Genomic DNA, 12,788 nt, shown 5'->3' with positions numbered 1-12,788 from the left:
GACCTCTGGCTCTGACCTCAGGCTCTGACCTCTGGCTATAACCTCTGGCTCTGACCTCTGGCTTTGACCTCAGGCTCTGACCCCAGGCTCTGACCTCAGGCTCTGACCTCTGACTCTGTCCCCTGGCTCTGACCTCAGGCTCTGACCTCAGGCTGGGTGCCTGGCTGGTCCCTCCCCCAACAAGAGCTCATAGGGGAAAAGATTTCCTTTTTGTGTGAATTCAGGCTGGGTCTGGACAAGCCAGGAGGAACAGTTTCCTCCGCTCCTGTTTGGAAGCAATTTTCTTCATGGAACTGGCAGCCCTGATCAAGAAAAATGACTGGCAACTGAGAAAACCCCAGGTCCTCCAGGGAAACAAAACCAAACGCCCACGTGCCCAGTGGAAGCCTCTGGTGGCATGGAGGGTGTGGCTCGAGGGCCCCTGGCAGCCCAGGGCCACTGATCACTCAGCAGCCAGGGTTTTCAGTTCAAGCGGCCAAGCTCTGTCCATGCCCAGAGCCACCTGTCCCTGTCCCCACAGCCTTGGGCCATAGAAACTCTGGAGGGAACTTGCCCAAAGCTCAACCAACACGCCGCCGTCAGCAAGAGAAGGCAGAGGCTGCAGGACCATCGTAGGCCGGGGGTGGGGGTGGCACACTGGCCCTCCCAGGCCGGCCCCACCCGGAGCTCATCCGCAGACACAGCCGCAGGTGACTTCCCAGGAGCCTGCAGAGGCTGCGGCTTTACTGCAAGGTGCCCCCGAGACGGAATTCCAGGGTCTTGGTTGCAGCCTCCCGTACAAGCCTCCTTGCCTGTCCTCTTGCTCTATTCTCTACAGAAACCCTGGCTCGTGCGCAGCCTTCAGGGCCCCGCACCCCTCCTCAGCAGGGCCTGACTGGGGAGGAGATGATGAGCCACTCGCCAGGTCAGTGGTGAACACCAAACCAGCCACTCTGCAGACGCTGGACGACCAGAGCCACAGCGTGGAAGACACGCACTCACAGATAGGCCACTTGCCCACAGTCATGCTGCTGCTGCTGGAATCCAGACCCTCCTCACCACTGAGTCCAAGCTGCTCACCTCTGAGCACCACTCTGGCTCTACACAGACACCGGGATGCCCCACAGGGGATGAGTGGACACACTCAGACCGGAGTGCAGGCTGCACCTCGAGGCTCCCAGCACCCCACCGGGCCGGTCAGGGCTGCCTCTACTCGGTATGGCCAGGCTAGGAGGACCTCCTGGGGGCTCAGGCTCCCTCCGGGCAGGACCTGGCCACACACTGGTCCTTCATGAACAGTTTTCTCATGAAATGGACGGATTGGCCCTGGGCTGCAACAGCCAGCGCGTGTCAGAGCAGAGGCATCTCCAGGGCTGCCACCCAGAATGCGCCCAGCAGGAAGACACAGAAGTGCTGCAGCTCAACCAGGTGTCACGGCCGAATGTGCAGAGTGGACTCCAGACCCCCTGCAGGCCGGCCCCAGGCTGCAGGGCCCAGAAGGCTGCAGGACTGCAAGCCGGAAGCGCCCTGCATCCAACCCGACGCCTGGAGCAGGAGGATCGGAGTGCAGACTGCTGGGAAAAGGATCACTTGCAGACAGAAAGCAGCGCAGAGCCTCGCAGAGTGAGCTGCACCCCCACACCAGAGCAGGAGCGGAGGGCCCAGGGTCCCGCTCTCAACAGGGAGCCCAGGCTACCAGGGCGGATGTGTTCCTTGCAGGTTTCCAGAGAAAGGGGCCACACCTTGGCAGCTGGGTGTGCTCAGGCCCCTGCTCCAGTGGCTTCTCCCAGCTGCTGCTCCTCAGCCCCAGCTGGGGGGTCCGTCACCCTCCCAGGCTGGCACCTGGACGCTCAGGCCACTGAAATCCTATGTGGTCAAGAGCGAGCCCTGCACTCCGTACCACAGCTCCAACAGATGGGGAGATGGGCGTGGAGACGAAACGGGAGGGCTTCAGAAGGGGAGGGTGCCACTTGGGGAAGACACAGTCCCTTTCCACCCGCTGTGGAATTAGCTCATTAACCGGCCTGCTCTGTGTGGGGTGCTGGGCCTGCAAAGCCCTCAGCGATGCCTCCAAGGGCCCTCCCTGCAGGCACGGTGCTCAGGGCCATGGAGTGAGCCTCAAGCCCAAGGATTTCTCTGCAATCACCAACACCCCCACATCGTCCAGGGATCAGGGTCAATGCTGATGGCTGCACCTTCTCCAGCCCAGCTTCGGCTCATCCCAGGGAACCCTTTTGCTGTCCATATAAAAGCTCAGAGTTCAATGGCTGCTGATGCTGGTGCAGGACCCCAAGGAGGCTGGGCCGAGGTTTTGTCAGGCACACCTGCATGCACGGGTGCCCAGGTCTGCTAAAGGCACTTGCTGCCTTTGGTCAAATTTTGGAGAAAGTCGGAATGAGGTTCCTGGAGGCAGGGAGGAGACCAGGTGGCCCTGTGTTGGAATTGCCCACCACGTGTCTCTGACACCCTGCGTAACTTCTCTGAACCTCAGGCTGCCTTTGGTGAAATAAGGATGAGGGCCATGCCTCCCGGGGTTGTCGGACGGAGCCAGGGAGCCCTGTATAAAGTGCCAGGGCAGTGCCCAGGAGAGGGAAGCCCAGGCCACGGCAGGTGGGTGCTCCTCAGTCCCACAGCCTGGTGCTCAGCAGGTAGTGGGCATGGCCAGTGGGGTGGGATCCCAAGTAAGGAGCTGGGACTTAGGCTGCAGTGCAGCCCCTTCACGGTCCCTGGTGACCCAGGCCAGGCCGTCGGGGTCAGTCTGGCCTGCTCACACCTGACAGACCATGCTTGGGCCAAGGCCCTGGCCATCACCTGGCAGCAGCATCTGAGGCTGTGAGGACCAAGAACTCGTACCAGGACAGCCCTGTACCAACGCAGGGGCCCAGGGCCTGCATCCCACACAACTCCTGCAGCCCCCAGGGATGGAGCTCCCGGGGCCCAGAGAGGAAAACGGCTCGGCCACTGTCTGTGCCTGCCTTCTCCAGGACCCGATGGGCTCCCTGCAGCCACTGCCAAATGCCCGAGGGAGAAGCTACACAAAGATGGGGAGACCACTGCTACCAGACACAGCCAGGGTGGCCCCTGCCCCTGTGCAAAGCCCGACCTCCCTGCTGAGACTCAGGCCTCCCGTGCCAGGGTCCCGTGGGGCTCCTGCCCGCCACACACTAGCCTTCCTGCTGCCCTGCTCCATCCAGTGAAGAAGGACTATGTAACATGCCAGCGCAGCTCCTGTTGCCAGGTGGCAAGAGGGGCGAGGGCTCCGGGAAGTCCCGGGGGTGCCTCAGTGTGCCCACCACAGCGACGTAACCTGCGGGCCCAGTGCAAGATGAAAATGGAGGGCTCTTGTCCAAAACCCGTCGAGACTTTCAGGACAGCCACAGCTGAACATGAAACCAAGCACGGGCCCATCTTGAGCGTGGGCACCGGGTGAACGCGGAGGTCACAGGCGCACAGGTGGCCCTTCCCTTCCAGAGGTCCTTCCAAGGCCAAGTTAGCCAATTTACATCCTTGGGCAGTGAGGGGGAGGCAGGGGAGGTGAGTGGGGGACAAGCTCTGTCGTCACTACAGCTGTCTGAGCAAACGTCCAAACGTTCAATTAACCACAGCAAGGTTCAGGATTGTGCACAATTCTTACAGGGAAATAACAGCTCCTTTCCACTAACACTTAAAGAGCTGGCAGCTCCTGGGCGCTGCCCACACGCCCCTCTTCCCCGCCTCAGCCACACCCTCCAGAGAGTCAGGCTGTGCTCAGGCCAGTGGCCACCGGGCTGCTCCTCTCCCTCTGCCCCCAAGGCCCCGTTCAGAGGCTCCCTGAGGTCTCGCTCAAGGCTGGCTCTGCAGCTGGGCCCTGAGCCCCAGGCGACAGAAAAAAACCGAGTCATCTCCACGGCCTGAGCTCCACGGGTGGCGATGGGAAAGTGGCAGGCTTTCACAACACTGCACTAACTTGCCCTTGTTCAGGGTCTACAACCCACTGTCCATTTCGCAGCTGCACGTGGAGTCGCTGGAAAACCAAATGTAAAAAGCAGCAGGCCTGCTGGAGCGCGGCTGCCGAGGCCAAACGCCCCAGCCGTCTCGAGAGCGCGCGTGCACGCCGGAACCCGGGTCCTGGCCTGAGCCTCCCGCATTCCAAATACACGGACAAACCAGGGCTTGCGAAGCGGCTCAGACGCCAGCCTGACGATGCAACGCGGTATGTCCCTTCGTGTTCCACAAATCCAGGCCTCCAGTGGGTCCAGGACAGAAAAAACTAGAGCCAGCCGAGGTGGCCCTCCCTCCTCGGGGACCTTCGTCGAGCCTCGTGCCATCGTGGCCTAGGCATGAGCCAGGGGAGGCCTCTGCATGTATTTCACAGAGAACGGTTCATACAAAGAGAAAGTGGGCAGAAGGCTTTTCACTTCACACGCAGGGTCCCAGGCATTGCGGGGCGCCCCTTCCTCCCCCGGAGCCCCCCACCCTTTCTGCTGTTGTGTAGGAGCTCCTGCCTCGGGCGGGCCTTCTCACTGCTCAAGTTATGCTCTCCTTTGGGACGATATATGAAGCTCATCATGACCATCATCGCGTCAGGATTTTATGGTAAAATCAAAGCAAACCACTGCTGATCGGGCGGATTCTTCCAGCACTGGTGCAGAAAGCAGCTTGGGGCAGGAATGAGCGCCCACACCTGTGTCTGAGGAGTGAGCGCCACGGCGTGGAGGGTGAAGCGAGTTAGGAGCCGGAAGGGCCGCTTCAGACATCAAACCCGCCTGGACTGCAGCTGCCCAGGCATTTGGTCAAACATGATTTTTGGGGTGTGTCTGCGGGGGCTCAGACCAGCATGTGACCTGGTGAATTCGGAAAGGGAGGCGGCCCTCCCCAGCGTGGGCAGGCATCCTCCAATCTGCTGGGGGTCTGGAAAGAACAGAAAGGTGGCGGAAGGAGGAATTCCCACTCGGCCTGTTTTTTGGGTTTTTTGGGGACAAGGTCTTGTTCTGTGGCCCGGACTGGAGTGCCAACACCTGGACTCAAGCAATCCTCCCACCTCAGCCTCCCAGGTAACTGGGACAACAGGTGTGCGCCACCACCCATTTTTTTTCACTTTTTGAAGAGACAAGGCCTCACCCATGTTGCCCAGGCTCGTCTCCAACTCAGCCTCAAGGGATCCTCCCACCTCAGCCTCCCAAAGCACTGGGATTACAGGTGAGCGTCTGCGCCCGACGCCGCCTCCTGAGGCGGGACACGGGTCTTCCCTCGGACTAGAACTTGGACCACTGGCTCTCCTGGCTCTTCAGCTTTCAGACAGCAGACCTTGTGGCTTCTGGACCTCCAGAAGCACACGGGCCAATTTCTGATCACAACTATCTCCATATCTGTACCTCCTGTCGGCCGCGTTCTCAGAACCCTGACAGGCTGAACCTGGACCCACCACATTCCAGCTGGGAGACTGGGGAAGTCCCACCCTCAGACCTTACAGACCTGATGGGAGAAAAATCAGGCTGTCCCCACCTGCAGCCAGGCTTGCTGTGAGGGTCTAGGGAGGGGGCACCCCTCAGAGTGGGCTCACGAAGTGGTGGCAGAGATTTAGAAAGGCTTCCCGTCCTCGGAGCTCCTCCGCCCCGAGCTGTGTGGCCCTGGTCATCCCTCAGCAGCACAGGCTGGCCCTGTCCTAAAGAAGCTGAGATGATGCATCTCCTACCAGACAGACATGTGCCCCCCACTCACAGCTTCCTGCCCCCGAGTCCATAGCGGGCAAGAGACCTGCTGTGGGCATGCCGTGGCCCAAGGGGGAGGCTCAGGGCTCCCAGCCAGCACCTCTCTTTCAGACGGCTCCAGCCCACCAAGCTGCCTCCTCGGGGCACGACATTTGGAAATCTGGGGGTTCCTCCCTGCTACGCGAAGACTCTGTCTTTAGGCGTCTGAAGTGTAGATGTGAACACTTGCTTTCCCACTGTGTTTGAACCTGGTGCCCTCAGGGCAGACGCCCCACACGGGCAGGGCTGGTGCATGCCATGCTGCCGCCACGTGCAGGTGAGTGGTAGCCAGCGTGTCTCTGTCCCTGCGATGGGCTGTCCGGCCCACCCTGCGAGCCTGCAGCTTCATCCGGTGCCACAGAAACACCACGCAGCTCGACGCGGTGGTTCACGTAGGCGCCTGCCTGGTTGTGCGACCCTGTCCAACAATTACAGGGCGCTGTTCCCGCTGCTCCCACGACTGCTTCAGAGAGGCTTCGAGTCGGCATCCCACTGGCCACCCGCCGGCCAGGGCTTCCGGTACATTCCGCTTCAGCCCCGGGTTCCTTTGTCAGGTAGTTACTGCACTTGCAGGACAGAAGGGCCCTGCTTCAGAGAATTATTGGCTTTTGAAGTGAAAAACCCTAAAACAACGCTGACACTTCTCATTTCAGTCTCATCTTTCAGTCTGGATTTTCGCTGGGGCTCTGTGGCCCTTTCCCGCAAACATCTGACCACAAGACATCAGAGGGAGAGGCTACTACTGAGAAGAAACCCTGCATCGAGGTGACAGATGGGGCCTGGGGTGACTGTGGGTGTGCGGGAGGGGCCTTGGGGGGACCCCACGCTCCTGTGCCACCCACGCCCCTTCAGCACCCCAGCTCCAGTGCGGCCCGTGCCGGGCAGGTCCTCTCACCACACCCTCCCTGGGTCCCCTCAGCACCCAGTGCAGGATGTGGCGAACACCGAGGCGCTGAGTCAAAAGCAGCCACCACGGAGGGATGGCAGGCGTGGTCACGTTGGGCGTGGAAGGTTGGGCCCTTTTAACAAACTGGGTCTAGAAGATTCTAACAGCAAGTAAAAGAAAATGCATGTAACTCTAAAGTTCTCTTCCTTTTCCTTCCTAAAATTTCTAAATTTTAAGAAATGATTAGAAAGTATTTGTGTAATTTGACAGGGGAAACAGACCAGAGGGGTTCACCCAGGCCTGGGTCTGACAGCGCACAGAGACCTCCGGCCTGGCCATCCTCTGGGCAGCAGGAAGGACAGTGGGACCCAGGGACACGTGGGGTCCTGCTGACGCCTGCCCAGGCTCCTGCCTGGCTCTGTCCCTCTCCGGACCTGACATGGGGCACATCCTGTGGCCCCTTTTCCTCAGTCAGCATTGCGGCATGCGTCCTGCAGTGTGGACAATGGGGCTGAAGGTAGCTGCCTGCCGCCCCACACCCCCCGAGGTCTGCAGAGGAGCCGCCCTGTGAGCCCGAGGGATGAACCACCCCACGCCTGCTCCAAGAGGGCAGAGCCAGGCCGCGTCCTGGGATGGGGGTGGTGGGGCAGGCCTGCAGGCCCAGGGAGGGAAAAGGCTGCATGAAGGGCTGGGTGGGAGCCACGGAGCTAGGCAGTGAGGAGGGGGCGCAGCTGGGGGCTGGCACAAAGGGCTGTGAAGGCAGAGTCGGGGGCCCAGGAGAAAGGAGCAGGCCTCCTGGGCAGAGACGACGCTGTTGTCTGTGCAAGGTGAAGGGTTCCGGAGGCCAGCGCTGTGCGGCCTGCAGAAACCCACCCTCACTGGCCTGCAGGGCCCCAGCTGCCAGGCTTTCGGCTCTCCCTGGCAGGCAGTGGGCACCCCCCCACAGGCCCTATCATGAGACCTACAGGTGGGAAGAGCCTCTGTACACTAACAGCCTCCGGGTACCCCCTGCAGGGCTTTTTCTGGTTTTCTTGAACTTCCACGATGGACAAAGCAGCCTCCCCTCTCTTCCTCAAGAGGCCTCCCTCCCCCTGGATGGGCAACCCTGTGCCAGGTGCGGCTATGGAGACCACCCGTCACCACACATGGGACAGCCTGTGTCCACTTCTCTCCATGGAGCGCACAGCATGGAGGCAGGGACGGGCCGGGCCAGGGCCCTGGAGGGTGCAGCCAGCCCACGGCAGACACGTGCTCTGCTGAGCAAGCTGGCAAGGCAGGGCTGCTGCCCACAGCTGCCAGAGAATGCAGGGCACAGCTGCAGACACCAGCCCCACTGCTCCACGCCTTCTCCAAGGCAGAAGGCCCGTCTCTGCGGTGGTAAGAACCTCACTGCCAGCCGCCTGGGAGGTGAGGAGAGGCTGAAGGGCCACCCAGAGCAGGGCGTGTGGCCACCAGTCTCCACAGCACCTTCTTGCTGGCCTGGGGTGGGGACTGTGGTAGACAGAACAGGAACCCAAGGATGGCCTCGTCCTGATCCCCAGCTCCTGGGACGGGGAACCTCGGGTGGCAAAGGAGCTCAGCAAATGGGGTTGAAGATCTTGATGGGGGTTTCCTGGCTTGAGTGGCCCAATGTCACCACAGGGGTCCTTATAAGAGGGAGGCAGTGGGCCGGCAGAGGAGCGGTGACCACGGAGGCAGAGGGTAGGGTGACTGAGGAGGGGTCACCACGAGACCACATACGCAGGTGGCCCCCGGAAGCTGGAAGGCCGGGAAACCGTTTCCTTGCAGGGCCTGCCGGAGGGAGCAGCGCTGCTGACACCTGGCTTTGCCGCCTCCTGACCTCCGGAACTTAGGAGACTAGATCTGTGCCACATCAGCCACGAAGCGCAGGGCAGCTGCTGACCGCAGCCCTAGGAAAGGGCTCCGCGCTGACCAGGGCTCAGCCCCAGGGAGGGGGCCCGAGGGTGACCTGAGCATGGCGGTGCACGAGGCAGTAAGAAGCAGGAGGGCTTCTCAACCCGCCAAGGCCCATTTCTCAGCCTGCAGAGGAGCCTTGGCACCTTCTCGGCACCTCCTACAGCTCGGACACTGGCGGTTTGCTCTCAAGCCCCTGCCTCAGTTCCACCCCCTTCCACCTCCTCCTGTGCCCTCTTAGGTTGGAAAATGCAGTAGGCACCGCGAACGTGAGTAGCAGCTTGCCCCGACCACAGGCGGCCAGGCAGAGGCTTGCCCTTCAAAGGCTGGACGCTTCAAGGCTGTGGCCACGGGGCGACAGCACGGCAAACACAAGTTCTTCAGAAACTGCAAACTTCAAACGGACTGCACCTCCAAGCCCACACACTGCGTCTCTCCAGGAGGGGCGAGGCGGAGGACACCCCCGCCGCCTCAGGACTGCAAGAGCGGGCAGTGGGTCCATCTGCTGGGCTGGGCTGAGTGACCGCCTCGAGGCACTGAGAGTGGGTCCACCCCCAGGCTGGACTGAGTGACCACCCCAGGGCTGTGAAAGCAGGTTCTGACGGCTGGCAGTGACCGCCTCGGGGCACTGAGAGTGGGTTCCACCTGGTGGAGCTGTGACCGCCACGGGGCTGTGAGTGGGCTCCGCCCACTGGGCCGGGCAGAGTGGCTCCCAGAGATGCCACTCTCCTGTGTCCCCATGCGCTCCTTCACCAGCTCCTCTGGGGAAGCCCCCTCAGAGACGCTGGTGAAGCTCCCTGGCAACCAGCTTTCCGAGCCAAGGACACTCAGGGACAAGCTCGCCTTAAGGAGAGAAAGTAACACACCGCTGAGCCTCTCACTTTCCTGCAAAGAGCAGAGGATGCATCTTTTCCCATCAGACGAACATACACAATTTTATTACTTCATTAGATGCAAAAAAGGGGGAACTGTTTTATGTCCACTCAACAGTCTGGGGTCTTTCAAGTCATTTCTGACCAGCTAAAAATTTATTAGGTTTTTTATTTTTTCTCACTGCTAACGAACAGCTGGACAGCGCCAGACCAAACCTGTGTATGCTCCCCCGACTGGGTGGCACTGCTGGCGGGTGACGACGGATTGCTACCGCTGCTGACACACTCTGGAAGTAGGGGTCGCGCGTGGGACGTGTCACGGCTGCAGCGCAGCCACCTGACCCGCCGCCCTGGACAGCGACGTTTGCTCACATGAGCGGCTCCTCTCGCCTGCTCTTTGCCATGGGGATTTCCAGGCAGCTGGGATTCTTTCTGCATCCAAATTGCATTCTCTCAACAAGATTGATTTTTCCCCTTCACAGAAGGGATTCATTTTAATTTGGGCTTTGGCTAGCGCATATCATGTTCTTCTCAAATTTTATTTCAATAGAAATGAATTTATTACATTTATTCACTAATAAGGCTTTGTGTGAAGTATACAAATACTATGGACAGAAAACATGTGAAAACGTCCCCAAGTTGAGTGCCTGAGCCACCCCAAAATGCTAGAGGTGGGGAGGGCGAGGTCTGCTATTCCAGCCACAAAACCCGAAGGGGCCAGGGTGGGTGAAGAGACCACGAAGGGTCGGCTGTGCAAGGTGGCACAGCCAATGCAGGCATTTCCACTCTCAGGATGGCGCAGAGGTTTCTAGAGGACCATGACAAGCGTCCTATGGCCAGCGCTGGACTCTGTGTTGTCCTGAGCTGAGAGCTTGTCCTCATCAGGGTCCAGGTCCACAAGGGACTTTCGGGAGCTGCTGCAGAAAGTCCAGCTGCTCAGTGGTCCAGACGCACTCCCCTCTTCCTAAGGTGGCTCTTGGGGAACCCAGGACACGGGCGAGGCACATGAGGCTAAAGGCTGAATTCAGACCCACACCTTGCCAGACGCCCATCCAGAAGGGGCCTCCGTGTGGGGGTTGCTGTTGGCTGACTTGGCCACAAGGACTGAGACGGCCACAGGAGACAGACCAGGGCAGGAGGGAAAGCTGGGGCAGGGCCGGGTGACGATGGACTCTGGCTTGGGATCCTGATGCTGCCTCACCTGCGGGCATGGCTCTCGTCAGATGCAACCTCAGCTTCAACCTGAGAGACCAAAGCAAGGCAGAGCAGCAGGGCCCAGAGTGGGAGACGGCGCAGGCTCTGTGTCAAGTGTCCCAGAGGACGGCGCTGCAGCCAGAGAGGCAGGGGCCAGCTGGCCGGGAAAAGGACAGGAAAGGAGGCAAAAGCCACCGAAAAGAGCCAGGTTCTAGGCAGCGGCTGGGAGTTTCTCAGTGGAGACGCACACCGGGCGATTCGTGGTACACCCATCCCTGGCTCCCAAGAGAAAGACCAGTCTGGACCCACCCACCGAGCTCTGTCAGGAGCTCCAGCGCCTGCACTCGGAGGTGGGGCCCGTCATCCCACCATCACACGCAAGACGCACAGAAGCCAAAGAAAGTCTGACTCACGGTGCTGACTCTAGAATGAGAAGACGTCAGTGGCCATCATCACACACAGGATGAAGCCATGACCGGCTGCAGCGGGCGGTAGACCCAAGGCGTGGGGCCCGAGCACATGGGGTCCTACCAGCTCCACTCACTGTGTCCTTCAGGTTCTCAGATTTGGACAACAGGGCTGTGCACTGCCTGCTGCAATTCTGAGAAGGAAAAGCCACCTGTGCCCAGAGGCCGGGCACTGCTCCTGGAGACGGAGGGTCGAGTGCTGGGCACCAAGCTCGCCTTGTCCCAGGAGAGGGCAGAGCGGGGGAAACACACTTTCCAGCCTGCTGCAAGTCACAGCCACCTTTCTGTTCGTGCTTCCTGAACAGAACAAGGCTCGGTGACAGGCAGGGGGAGCATGTGGAGACGAACGCGCTCTTGTTCTGGTGGGAGGAGTGGCGTCACAGCGGAGCTGGGCGGCAGAAAACGGGCTCTGATGGGATCAGGCTCTCTACCCATCTGCTTGTTCTTTCCTCATCCCCACGCCGTGAACCCTGCCCCAGCCAGCTTGGCCCAGCTCTGCGGACACAGGGCTTGCCACAGTCACCGCAGGTCCCCTGCTCCCTGACCCGGCCCAGCCACCTCACTCCTTCCCTCGCCCCCCAGGCCCTCTGCGCTCTCCTCAGCTAACACCCACAGTGAGCTCTGCTGGGTGCCCTGCAGTTCAGGCCAGATCCTCCTGACACCTGACACCCCACTCCACTGTGGGCTCCCGGCTCCCAGCTGTCAGCTTCCGCACGTGCACGGCCTGAGTCGAGGTTCCGCCCGGCCCCACCCCTGAGCCGCTGCCACGGGTTCCGTGCCGAGATGCTGCCTGGGATGCCGGAGGCCCCATCAACATTCACTGTAAGAAGCCCACACCACCACCACGGGGAACGTGCCACAGGAAACGGCCTTTTAAAAATTAAAGGCTGGGGTTTTTAATGTAATCACCAGGCACAGTCTCATTTAAAAAATGTTTATTCAATGAAACTATGTAGCACTGAAATGAGTGCTTCCCAAAATGCAACCAGCAATTGGATCTAACGAGGGAACTTCAGAATTTTAATTTAAAAAGTGTTCACTTGTGAAAAATTTACTACTAAATTTTGAATTAGAAATTTTAAAACTACACGTCTATAGTACAAGCAAATGAGCAAACTTACTCACAAGCTCAAAGATAAGATGTGATTGTTTCGTTTGGCTTCCTACTGGAAGAACCCTTAAATCAGCCTCCTTCAAGCACCTGCAGCCGGGGTGAGCCGGGGTGAGCCGGGGTGAGCCGGGGTGAGCCAGGGTGAGCCAGGGGACAGACACTTTTGCTGGAACATTTACCACTCTGAGAGTAGCACCACTCTCTTTGGGACAAGTTCGTAACTGGAGCTCCCCAGCCTCCTGGAATTCAGGTGGGAATCCCCAACACGCAACCTAACAGAGCCCAGCATTCCAATGGGGGACGGCAGAAAGGCTGGACACTCTCCTGAGAAGAGGCTCCCTTCCCCGCGGGAAGCTCGCGTTTCAAGTCACAGATGTGTTGCTGTTGAAAGGTACTTTGCTGTGTACAATTTGAGAGTATTAGAAAATCCTAGCAACGAGAGGTAACTACTGAGAATCACCTTCTCTGTTTTCTGGATCGTGATTTCCTAAAGCAAAGCCTCAGGTTCCCGGCTTCTATTTACATCCAGATATAAAGCCCCAGCTCACTCGGGCACCTGCTTCCACCCATGGAATTCTGCCCAGCCAGTGGCTGCTGCCTACACAAGCCTTTCCTCTAAGAGCCCCAACGTATGAC

Source organism: Cebus imitator, unplaced genomic scaffold, assembly GCF_001604975.1.
Source record: "Cebus imitator isolate Cc_AM_T3 unplaced genomic scaffold, Cebus_imitator-1.0 Scaffold680, whole genome shotgun sequence".
Lineage (NCBI taxonomy): Eukaryota > Metazoa > Chordata > Mammalia > Primates > Cebidae > Cebus > Cebus imitator.
Note: the sequence above shows the minus strand (reverse complement) of the source record.